General features: G+C 39.2%; 1 protein-coding gene across 5 annotated transcripts in view; it reads left to right on the forward strand.

Moving 5' to 3' along the window:
* ENOX1 (ecto-NOX disulfide-thiol exchanger 1) overlaps positions 1 to 12,416 on the forward strand; it is a 549,814-nt gene that overhangs the window by 87,421 nt on the left and 449,977 nt on the right. For 3 of the 5 annotated variants that reach the window (XM_081287121.1, XM_081287126.1, XM_081287122.1), the window contains exon 2: positions 4,376 to 4,501. The exons of the other annotated variants lie outside the window; for them this stretch is intronic. The gene's annotated coding sequence lies outside the window, so the exon portion shown is untranslated. The remainder of the gene's footprint in view (positions 1 to 4,375; positions 4,502 to 12,416) is intronic. 5 annotated transcript variants of the gene reach the window in all.

Consider the following 12,416-nt stretch of genomic DNA (forward strand, 5'->3'; position numbering starts at 1 on the left):
TTGTGGGCAAATATTCAATTTTAGACCCTCCTTTTGCTTCCTTAATCAAGAGATAATAGAAATGAACCAACAATGAAGTAGGAGAGAAATCCACCCCCAGGTTGTTTCTCTTTAATTCTGGTCTTTTTTTTTTTCTTTTTTAAAGGAACTCTGATTTTTCTACTCAGATCTTTTCCTTCATCCTCCAGAATTCTTGAAAATAGGCTAATTGTGAGGAAAAATTTCACTGATCATTGATAAACACAAGAAATTGATAGCATGTATTCATATCCCATTTCTGCCACTTAACCGAGGATACTTGAATGAGTTAATTATGCTCACTAAGCTTTAGTTTCATCACCTTAAAAATTATAATATTAATACTACTATTTACCTCAAAAGAGTATATTGAGAATTGAATGAAATAACACAAATAAAGTCTGTATATTCCATGAGCTTCTTAACGTTATCTTTTGTTTTCAACTCCATCATCCAAGCCTTGTTACATTTTCTTGTCTGTTTCCTTTGCCATTCCAATCACAATGGGAGCAAAAACCTGCTGAGAGATCATTCTAAGAGATTACAACTTATTTTTTTAATATGGGGGATTGAACCCAGGGGGGGGTCTACCATTGAACCCAGGGGGCCTCTACCAGGGATTGTTCTACATCCCCAGCCCTTTTTATTTTTTATTTAGAGTCAGGTTCTCACTAAGTTGCTGAGGGTCTTGCGAACTTTCCCAGACTGGCCTTGAACTTTGGATTCTCCAGCCTCATCCTCCCAAGTTGCTGGTATTATAGGTGCCCAAAACCATGCCTAGCAGGATTCACATGACTTTTGACTCCTTGTGAGACAGAAAGATGGACTACCCATCGGGCAGCCAGGAAGAGGGTCTCAGAGAAGAAAAGGAGGAAGAGAGAATTGGGGAATCAAACTCTAATCCCAGCTATTCCTAGTTACAAAGAGAGTTCCTTAACAGCCCCTAGACACAACCAACCCCCAAAGGTACTTCTTCTTGTGCCAACAGACCCCTCATCCCTACTCTTTTGCTGAGTAAGTTTTAGAAATCACTTTCTTCAGATTTGCTGAAGAAAGCAAAATAGAGTTTATTGACTCCCTTTCTAAATCCTATATCCCACCAATCATTTATAGGCACAGATCAAGCCCATAGAAACACCTAGACAACAGACACCTGTTGGCTTCCCTCTCTTGGGACCCCTTCTTCGTTGGAAGCTCTGCTTTCCATTACTCTAATAAATCCTGTTACTTTGCTCTCACCCTTGTGTATGTGGATTTCATTCTTCAAATTTTCCGGACAAAGAACCTAACCATCCACCTCCCACCCCTGCTATACGTGATTAATGTATGATGGCTGACAGTTCACTTACAATTGCAGATTTCTGAGTGTTAAACCATGTAACTAACACACACACACACACACACACACACACACACACACACTCAGAGACACACACATATATTTTTTGGTGTTTCCCCTCTGCGTTTTCTAAAAAGCTATGGCAAATTTTTGCAAATCCTGATCTGGGTTGGTCTGGTAAGTAATGGGTAAACCTCTCCTTAGGCCAGAGTGCTCTCACTCTCCAGAATGCCCCGGAGGCAACCACTGGCTGAGCTCCAGTTGAGCTCACAGTCATCTCAAAGTCCAGAAAGATGAAAACAGCAGAGGAATACAGATGTCTATAATTCATTAGCCTTTAATCCCATCACGAGCACCATAATGAAAATAAATCTGTCACCATTTAATGCTTTTCTTCCAGAATTTCCTATTGAATTAAGGCCTTACATAGCTCAGAGTCTGAATTGCCAAGTACACTGACTCATTTCTTCATTATGTAAGCCATTAATAGGTTACTGCTCAGGTCCTGGAATACCTGCTGTAGGCTAACAGCAAGGTGCCCAAATGACTCTCAGCTGTGCCCTTACACTTTCACTCACCTGGACTCCCCAGAGAAACCACACTCAGCTCCTCACCATTAGCTCTGAGTCCTGCACTGGGGCCTCATTAGCATCCAAAAGCTCCTCCTCTCCTCTGCCTTCCTGGCAGCAACCTACCCAGGGGAGAAGGAAACTATACAAGAGGCAGTATGCAATTACTGGGGAGAGAAACTTCTTGCAGAAAATGCAGATAGACTAGATCTGGATGTAGGGAAATATGAAGAGACACAGTGTGGGAAAGTGTCATCCGAGTGAACTCGAAAGCTGAGACAGACTCTCTGGCACCAAGTTGTATTTAAAGCAAACACCACACCGTGGAGAATGACCTTGGGGATCCTGGGAAATTAAGGAAGAGCAGCATGATTTACACAATGAGGCCAAAAGGAAAGCACATGCTTAAGGAATAGTAATATCTAAAAACTATCACCTCTAAAGAGACATCCTAAATACTATTTCTTTGATTTTTTTAGCTATGATCATGATTTATATGTACATATGTGTATATATACTAGTTTGATTATAGTATATACATTCCCATTTTGTAATAATCTAGGAAAAAAATATCATTCCAAAAAATCCATGGAAAGACTTAGGTTGTCAGCTTGACTGTAGCTACTATGCATGGAGAAGCATTGGCTCAATTGAGCTCTTTTCTTTTTCCCTTCTCTCTAAAGAGTTCATATCATCCAGCCTGATAAATGCAAACATGGGAATTCAATTGCTTCTGAAGATTACCTGTTCTCTGTAGGGTGGTAGTCCTCAGAGGAGTTCCAAGGCCTCAAAAACAAAGATATTATCTCCTAATCATTATAACCACTGGTGTGGGATTAGAGGTGCTATTGGGGGGATTGATGATGATGTTTTAAAAGGAGTTCCAATTTCCTTTCATGACCACTCAAAAGTTCATCAGAATATACTGTATTTTACATATCAGTGCTAGGAAACATCCCGAGACTTCAGACTTTCACTCATCTTCATCTTTACTTTAAACATGCTTTTATTTGCTTCATTTATAGTGTCCCATCAAGTAGGGCTAGGGGAAGTCCTTCATAATCACTTGGATTCCTTAATAACAGAGATACTTTTGTTTACCACACAAGAGTAAGGAATTTGACATGTTGTGACATGTATTACTTTTACCAGGCATTAAAATGACATTGCCCCAAGAATTTAAGAGGACAATATGACAAATATATCAATGTCTAAAACTGAAGAGAGAAAAGGACCTAGGTGTTCAAGAGAGTGTAATATTACTTCTGGTTGGAACAACCTCATGGAGTTGGTGGACATTTAAGGTGGACCCCATAGATAATCCAATTTGGGCAGGTGAGGTTACTTCCTGCACAGATGTGCATCTTCATTAGTTTATGGGGTGATCTCTGTGGAGGCAAATTTGATTTGTCTTTTTCATCTTTAATAATAAATGATTGAGTAGTTGAGACAACAATCTTGCCAGAAGCAGAAAAATAACCATTCTTTCTAGTGGGAAATATAAGTTGAGGTAATACAGCCATAATATTCACCTACGTGTTAGAACATATAGCCTTGAAATGCTTTTAAGAGACCATGTTTACTTGACCTCTCTGTTAGCTTCCTAGACATAATTACTTCCATGCTATATTAAAGAGATGGTGAAAGAGTGAATGGATGACTTAAGGGGGTTGTCTGATTGAGCCTCCAGTCATCCTTGGAGATGGAAATGTGACTGCTTCATCCTGGAAGGAAGAGTAACCATCTCAGAAACCTAATTGGAGTTGGTCTACTTTTAAATCTCTGTCTTTCGGTTCTATTGTTTTTGATATACTGCTTTGCATTTAATTAGGAGAGGATATACTGAACTCAGAAATCACTATTGCATTAGTTTAGTGAGCCTGGAGAGATCCAGGAGTCAGGGACACCAGTTCCCTCTTCCCATCATCAGCTAAAACCCTGGGCCTACTTCTGCAACTGTGGAGATACTCTAATGCCTTCTTCTGCAACCCTAGCATCTCCTGTCACAGATTTATCTGGAGGCCACTGAGGAGCTCCATGGCTAGTGGGGGAGGTAGGATGCTTGAAAATACCTCATGCTGTGCAGCCCCCTTCACCAAGGATTTGCTGGATAGTTGTAAGAACCTCAGAAGAGTGCACAGCAGTCAGCCACAGAAGTAGAGTTTCTCAGCAAGCATCTGCCATTGACCTTGACCTAATTCGTCCTGTTTTGGCTGACAGTTCCAAAGATAAAGGTTGAGGTACCTATTAGATTTGATGTGCCACATTCTCCTTCTGAAGCTGTTTGTTTTACTAGCTAGTAATTCAGTTCTATTAAAAACCCAAGGTTTATTTTATAAGCATGACAACTAGCCATTATATGAGTAGTATTCCACAGGCCCTAAGCCGAACATGTAAAATGTCATTTCAAGTGCCAGTTTTTTTCTAATGCTTTTTTTTTTCTTTACAGAATTTTGAAAGCGGCTTAAATCTAATTGGCTCCCCCAGGATCTCAACTCCTGTTACATTTGTGGCATTTCTTTTTTCTGAGAGGCATCTGGAGAGACTGAGCTGCTGCTGCTGGCTGGCATGCAGGGTAGGAGGATGCAGCAATTTTTTTTTCCTTCCTTCCTTAGAAACTTTCACATCTTGCCTCAACTCTTCTTGAGCTTTGAACACTTGATTTTTACTTTTTTTTTTTTTGTAACAATGGGTACTGCCTTTCCTATTATTGAATTTCCTATGAGTGAGAATGGCATCCACTACTGCGTCCGCCCATGGTAGCCAGCCTGCATCTCCTGTGTGAGAAAAGGAAAAACAAAACACATAATAGTAGTCAGGGACAGAGCCACATAAGTAATATTTACCAAATGTAGTTCTAATAAGCTAGCTTTATGCAAAGTTCATTCACAAAAAGTAAACACTTCTTTGGACAATGGAAGGGAATTATTTTTAGTGGTCCAGAATCAGAAGTTCCTGTAGTCTAAACAACTATGAAGAGACTGCCCAAACCTTTCCCTTCATCACAATGAGTTCATACTGTCTAAACCCTGCATGGTGAAGTGAATGAGAGGAGAGAAAGGATATTCCCTTGAGGCCAGGGATAAGGACAGGGGAGAGTGGAAGCAAACACATGAAAGAGGAGAGAGAGGGACTTTCCCTACCTCTTTCAAAATGTTTTAGTTGGATTCTTAATCTTAAGGATCTGAGTTATGTTAACAGAAAAACAGACTGTTTTCAATACATTATTAAAAAGGCTCTAGCTTCTGAACCTCAGTCTTCCGCTATGCAGTTGAATCCTGGGAGGAAGGAATGATGCCCATTTAGGATGCCACGTACCTGGTTTGGACAAAGCATGCTCTAGACATTCAGAAACCAGATGCAAAGGCTTGTTGAATATATTCCATCAGCTGCCTTTTGCTGTTGGGGTAAAAATAGCACAGGAAGCAATGGCAAGAAAGTTGTTCATCCTCTGGAAAATAAATCAAGTTTCTGTATTAGGAGAGCCTAATCTTAAATGTTCACTACCTCCTCCTCCTACCATAAGCTAGACTAGTGACAATAAGAATGGGCTTGAACTTTGTTTTGATTAAATGCCCTTGATATTGTGTGAGTGTGAATGAATGAGTGTGTGTGTGTGTGTATGTGTGTGTGTGTGTGTGTGTGTGTGTGTGTGTGATGGCCCAAGTGGGAATATCTGTTTAATTGCAATCTGGTTGTCCTGTTATTGGTTAGGCAGGACCTGCCCAAGCATAGAAAAACCTAATTTCAGGCTTAGCAGGCAATGAAGTTAATAATAAAACATGTTTATTAAATTAAAAACAGTAATATTTTTACTAATTCATTTAAAAATATTTCTCCAAGATTTTCTTCCCAAGGGAAAAATTTATATATCTGCCAAATGGGATAAGGGCCAGCCAGACTACATTTTGGTAAATATATTCATTTTGTTGTTCTAAGGGAGAAAGCACAGACTCAGGGAGTCCAGTTTTAATTTTGTGTGTGCCATTATAGAGTTGTACAACTGGGGGCGAGTCTTTGTCTCACTGGCTCTTGATTTTTCTCATGCATAAACAAAGAAAATTGGATTAAGTGATTTCTAAGGTCCTTTCTACATCTAATTTTCTACAAAAAAAAGTATAAACAGTAGAAGGAGATGCACAGAAATAGTTAGGAGAAGATGAGCATGGAAGCTCAGTGCATGAGGAAGGGCTTACTTGGGAGAGAAGGGAGAGGAGCAGGGTAGGTGTTCCCTCCCTATATCCTCTCCTGCCTTTCTCGTGGCTCAGTATAACCCAGAAGTGTCCCCCCCCCCTCTTTCATGTGATTGTTTCTTTACATCATCTCTCTCCACTTCCACTCACCTCTATTTTTACCTCTCTGAGCAATGATATAGTTAGGATTTGTCAGGGAAGATGCAGGAATATTGATTAAATCTGAAAAAAATGATTTTTGAGTATGTTTTTGTCCTTTCATTTCATTCTTTTAAATTTTAATTTGTTATATATGACAGCAGAATGCATTACAGTTCACATTACACCTATAAAGCACAATTTTTCATATCTCTGGTTGTATAGAAAGTATGTTCACACCATTCGTGCCTTCATACATAGACTTAGGGTTATGATGCTCATCTCTTTCCACCCTCTTTTCTACCCCCATACACCTTCCCTTCTCCTCCCACCCCTTTACCTTATCTAGAGTTTGTCTAATCTTCCCATGCTCCCCCTTCCAACCCCACTATGAATCAGCCTCCTTATATCAGATAAAAAATTTGGCATTTAGTTTTTTGGGATTGGCTAACTTCACTTAGCATTATCTTCTCCAACTCCATACATTTACCTGCAAATGCCATGATTTTATTCTCTTTTATTGCTGTGTAATATTCCATTGTTTATATATACCACATTTTCTTTATCCACTCATCTACTGAAGGGCCTAGGATCTGTTACAGTTTCAAGTTTATTAAAAAGAAAACAATGAATTGTTTTTAGGCCGTGGGTTGTATATTCACAATAAGGATAACTGGGATGATACTAACACGGATACATAGTGTGCCAGGAACCACTTTTAATGCTTTTGAAGTAATAACTTACCTAATAATGCTAACCTAACAACAATGCTATGAGGTTGACACTATAACCCTCACCATTATTCAGATAAGGATACCAAATCAGGAAGGCTAAGTAACTTACCCAAGTTTTATATCTTTTTTAGGGTAAAGTTGGGATTCAGTCATGGGCAGTCATTTTCTAATGTCACTGCTCTTATACCTGGTATTACATGTTTTATTCATGTTCATATCCGTATTAGAATAGGTATAGTGTCTGAGGGAAGTATACTTTGAATTTGTGTAGAATTGAATTAAAGAAACTCCCTCCTACTGGGAGACAACTGTCCATGGTTTCCTTTGACTCTGGTCTCTGGTGAACAGTCTTATGATGCCTTCCTAGGTGTGCAGTTAACATATAATTGACTTGTTATTTGAAAGTATCTACTTCCAGCCATCATGGTGGCACATGCCTATAATCTCAGCTACCTGGGAGGCTGAGGCAGGAAGACCACTTCAAGTTTGAGGCCAGTCAGGCAACTTAAGGGGGCTCTGTCTCAAAATAAAATAAAAAAGGGCTGGGATTGTGCCCCAGTGGTAGAGTTCCCTAGGGTTCTATTGGCAGATCTGTTAAAAGAAGGGTGGGGAGGGAGAGAGAGAAAGGCAAAGTATCCACTTTTTTCAGTGGAAAACTCATGAATTCTTAGAAGTTTCAGTTTAATAAATTTAGACTAGTTTAAGGAAATCAGATTGAATTTCTTTGCAAAGACTGAAACTAGTTTTATTTAAACAGATGTGCTAATAAATTAATATAGGAATCAGGTGGCACTTGAAGAAATAGCTAGGAACACAAAGGGTCAATGAAAACACTGTATTTAGGTATTAGAAAAAAATTCCTTAAGATTTTTATTTGCTTGAACTCAGTTGACTTCTTTTGAGATATATGAGGGTTTTTCACTTATTAACAACATTTGACACAGAAAAAAAGGATCAATATGTTTACACTCTAAGTTCAATATTTCTACCTTATATATGGTATTAGTACTGAGAGAAAGAAATAAGAGAGCTAATTCTTTTTCTGTTCGTTGCTTCGGAATAAAGATAATACCTTCTTGATGGGATATCCATATTAGAGGGCATAGGATGCATTGTTTGTTCATTATAGCCACCAGTACCTCGCCTATCAGGTGGTCATATTTCCAGCAGCTCTATCATCTGAAACATATATATGTGTTTACAAACACAGGGTATAGAAGATTACTATTGGGAAGGATCTTGGGATAATTTAACCCACATGCCTTACTGTGCAGATGCAGATGAAGTACAGCCCCAAGTCCTAGCCATGGATTAGGCAAAAGCCTACAAATAGGAAATAGTAATTACAAAATTTGTATACTGTTTACTCTGTTAATTCACTTTGTAAATGTTTTTTTGAGGAGCTGTTATGTATGAGACTTCAGGGAGAGAGCAGTCTTCCTTGGACTAGAGGCTGTCTTGTCAACTCACACCAGTTTGTGTGTCATGAGGCCACAGATGAGGAATGGCTGTGAAGTGTTTTTGGTGAATTCTTTGAAGATGACAGGGAATTGATCTTGTTCATTCCCCATGTCTCCCATCTCTCAAGGGATGAAGGTACTGACCACAGGTAGAAATTAAAGGAAGGACCATAGCTTAGCAATCTGAGATCCTTTCCAGTAGTAATTGACTGTGGGCAAATCTAGTGGATTTAAAAAAATTCTAGGAGTTATCATTTTTTAATCTAGATAAAAATTAGTGCTAAGTCTAATTTCATGTTGATGACCGCAAAAAAAAAAGTTTTTTTTTCCCACCTACTGTTGTTATAGGGTAGTGGTTAATGGTATAATATATTTTGAAAGCATTCAAATATAAACAGTATTGGTGCCTAAAAGAGTGAGCTTAAGTTCTCTGGGATATTTATTCCAAAGTCATCAAAATTTATTGAACACCTGGTGTGTATAACAACTTATCTCTAGGCTGTAAATAGATAAGTTTGATGCTAGTAGAGGGGGAAATTGAGTGTCATTGTAAATAAACCTGATGTTTAGCCATTACTTTTACAATAAGGTTTTGTATACTGAGACACCTTTATTAAGGTGGATGTTTTGTAAGGGGTCATGGTAAATTTGAGCTAGCAAGTGAGGGGAGATAAATAACCTACATTAACATATGTAATCTTGATCACATAACAAGTCTGTAACTTCATTTGGGCCTGAGTGGTACTCAGTATTATCCTCATTTCATTCATGGAGAAAACTTGGAATAAAGAGGCAGTATGACTGACAAACAACTAGACCTGAATCTGTGGGATTTTTAAGCTTAGAGCTGGCCCATCCTACCTGACGTAAGTGTTATTTGATGCTCACATTGACTGCTATTGTTAATTTATGCACACATGGATTCATTTATTTATGAATCCATATACCAAACAAATATTTGAAAACCAATTTAATGCCACACTCTATAAGAAGAGGCAGATCTGAATTAATAGAAATTATGAATGATAGGATAATATGATACATAACAAAGGTACTTGATAAAACCACATGACTTATATTTTAGCTTAATGTCTCAGTACAGTTATTTTAGATGGATAAAATTTCTTTTAAAATTTCTTTTAAATTTTTAAAAATAGTGATTAGCTATAAGAATAAACTAAATCATTTGTAGTTAGAAAATTGATTTTTTAAAATAATGGCATATTGGTGCTATGTTGGTAATATTGATCCTGATGATGAACTGAAGGCAAGCTTTCTTCCCCAACCCTTTACAAGATGGTAGCTTTCCCTCTCCAGCCTCCTTGCTATTTATGTGCAGCATTTACTGTAGCATCTTGTAGATTTCCAAGGAAATGGTCTACCAAATAGTCTGAAGTAGAGACGTCTTGATTAGTAGAATATGTAGTAGAGATAATCCTTGAATATGACAGGGTTGTGTCACTGTATACCTATGGTAATTTGAAAATCATTTTAAGTTGAAAATGCATTTAGTGCACTCACCTAATGAACACCATAGCGAGGTGACAGGGTAAGGAGCAGTGGCTAAACTGGAGTGATTCTGTAGCTGACTAGGAGCTGAGGCTCACTGCTGCTGCCCAGCATCACAAGAGAGGATCGTAACACATATCAAGATCAAAATTCAAGATTCCAAGTACAAATTCTACAAGGAACACTTTCACATCATTGTACAGTCAAAAAAATTGTTAAGTTGAACTGCTATAAGCCAGGGATATCTGTATAAACAATAAGAGAAAAAAATAGTCTAATGATGTATTCTGGAAGTCACAGGACCTCACATCAGCAGATCAGGGACTGGGGGCTGTGGCTGTATGTAGCTCAGTGGTAAAGTGCTTGCCTTGCATGTGTGAAGCACTGGGTTCGATCTTGAGCACCACATAAAAATAAATAAAGATATTGTGAGTCCATCTACAACTAAATTTTTTTTTTTTAAAAAAAGGATAACATCAGGATCTGAATGTAGATTCTCTCACTTTTGTGGAATTGCACAAGATTCTGAGTCTCTTTGGGACCTGGATTTATTTAATAGTCTTATGTCACATTGTTGTCAGAATTAAAAGACATGATAGATTTGAAGAATGCTTTGGAGAGGGAGTTACAGTGTGTAATTTTATAAACATTTTTTTCAGGATCTTCACTGTGATCATTGGTACCTCATTATGTCAGGTGTCAAGTGAGGATAATAGGGCGTTTGACATGGGCTCAAGCTGTGAAGGGAAGAAGAGAAATAGGGCTCTAGAGAGAGGTTGTTTTGAGAATAAAGGGAAAAGTGTGTCAGCGCTTGCCTTATTCTTGACTACTCAATGTTTGTCTCTTCCAGTGGCTGGTCATGCCACTGACATCCTGCAGCCTTCTGTTCCAGCTTCTGGAGTGACCCTGAGATGTCTTGCAGTGGTGTCGAAGGCCGCCTCCTTGGGTCCTCCCTGGTCTCTGTCTGCTTCCTTTGGGCTACTCCCCACCCGTGCTTGTCTGCTCTCCAGGCCTCCAGCCTCAGCCTGTCCTCATCCTCTCTGGGTCAAGTCCCCTCTGAGTCATGCCCAGTTTGCTTTTCCTCTTGCCACCTTTGTCTCCTGTACTCCCTTGGCAAACTACAATCACCACACTACCAAAAAGGGAAGAACATTTTAATGATAAGGGAAAAGAGAGTTAAGAATGCAAAGGATTCAGGCAGTAAAAAGAGCAGAATACACAGGGAGACAGGGCCTGGATGAAAGGCAGGGTGTGATGCCCTGTGGGCAGTTTCAGAGGGTGACCCACATGTTTATCAACTCTGTTCTTGTGTGTGTTAGGAGCATATCACTTAAAATGCCTTTATTAAAGCAGGATCATGAATAGTGCATGAAAATTACTCTGTTTTAATACACATGACCCCCAGGTGCTTAGTCCTGAAGGTAATATTTTAAATCTTTAGCCTAGAGGCTAGGGTGCAGCTCATGAGGCATTTCAAACTCCTTTCCCCTGGACCATCTTTGGATGTTCTCAGTTCATTTCCTGAGGGAACCCATAGCTGTCATCCTATGAAGTCACCAGTTGCCCATTAGTGGAACTGTGCTTACAGTGGAAGGGGGCCTTTGGGAAAATATTAGAGAAAAACAGCAGAGAGGAAGTCTGCAAATCAACAAGAAAACAAACAACCCACATTTAGTAGGAACAAAAATGTATGACTCACAGGGCCAAACACAGAGGTGGACACCCCCTCACTGTTTCTCTGTCAGTATGCAAACTGTGGGGAGGTAGGGTGCAAGATGCCTGAGGAAGTGCCTGACAGGTGAGAACTGGAAGCCTGTTTTTAAAAGGTGGACAGGTGGTGTGCAGACTAGATAGTGTGTCCAGGATCTTGAGGCCTGCCCTTGATGCTTGTCTTCTCTAAGTAAGATCTGTGTTATTTCAGAGGTAATCCCATCTAATTAAATTTTACTTCCTTAAATAATGTTACAGAGACCAGGGCTGTGATTCTTTGGTTCTAGTGGTTTTGTTTTTTCTTTCCCTAAAATTTGTTTAGTGCTTTTGATATTCTTTGAGAAAATAATTGATGAGGAATTCCAGAGGCGGCCACATACAACAATACTCTTAGGTTAGTGAGCCCTTCCCATTATAAGGGATCCTGCCTCTGTGGACCTGGGGAGGGTTTCTGATGTGCTTGTGCGATGTTGCTCATAATTAAAATGTATGCTTAAAAATCTGTGTCACATTGCACTTTAATATTTGATTTGCTGTCTGTAAGGTTTGCTTTAATGCCATTGATTTTGTTTTTTTGTTTTACATAATCCATTTTGTGGATTATTTAACTAGCATCTGTGATGGGATCAGGCAAAGGAAAGGTAAGAGCAGCACCTCAAAAACTTTACCTCCTCAGGAGTGTATTTTCTCAGATCCAAGCAGTGCCTGCAGGTGTCCTGGGAGGTGCTCTGGGGGGTGCACAGAGG

The sequence above is a fragment of the Spermophilus citellus genome (genome assembly GCF_964194105.1).
Source record: "Spermophilus citellus genome assembly, chromosome: 1".
NCBI classification, from domain to species: Eukaryota; Metazoa; Chordata; class Mammalia; order Rodentia; family Sciuridae; genus Spermophilus; species Spermophilus citellus.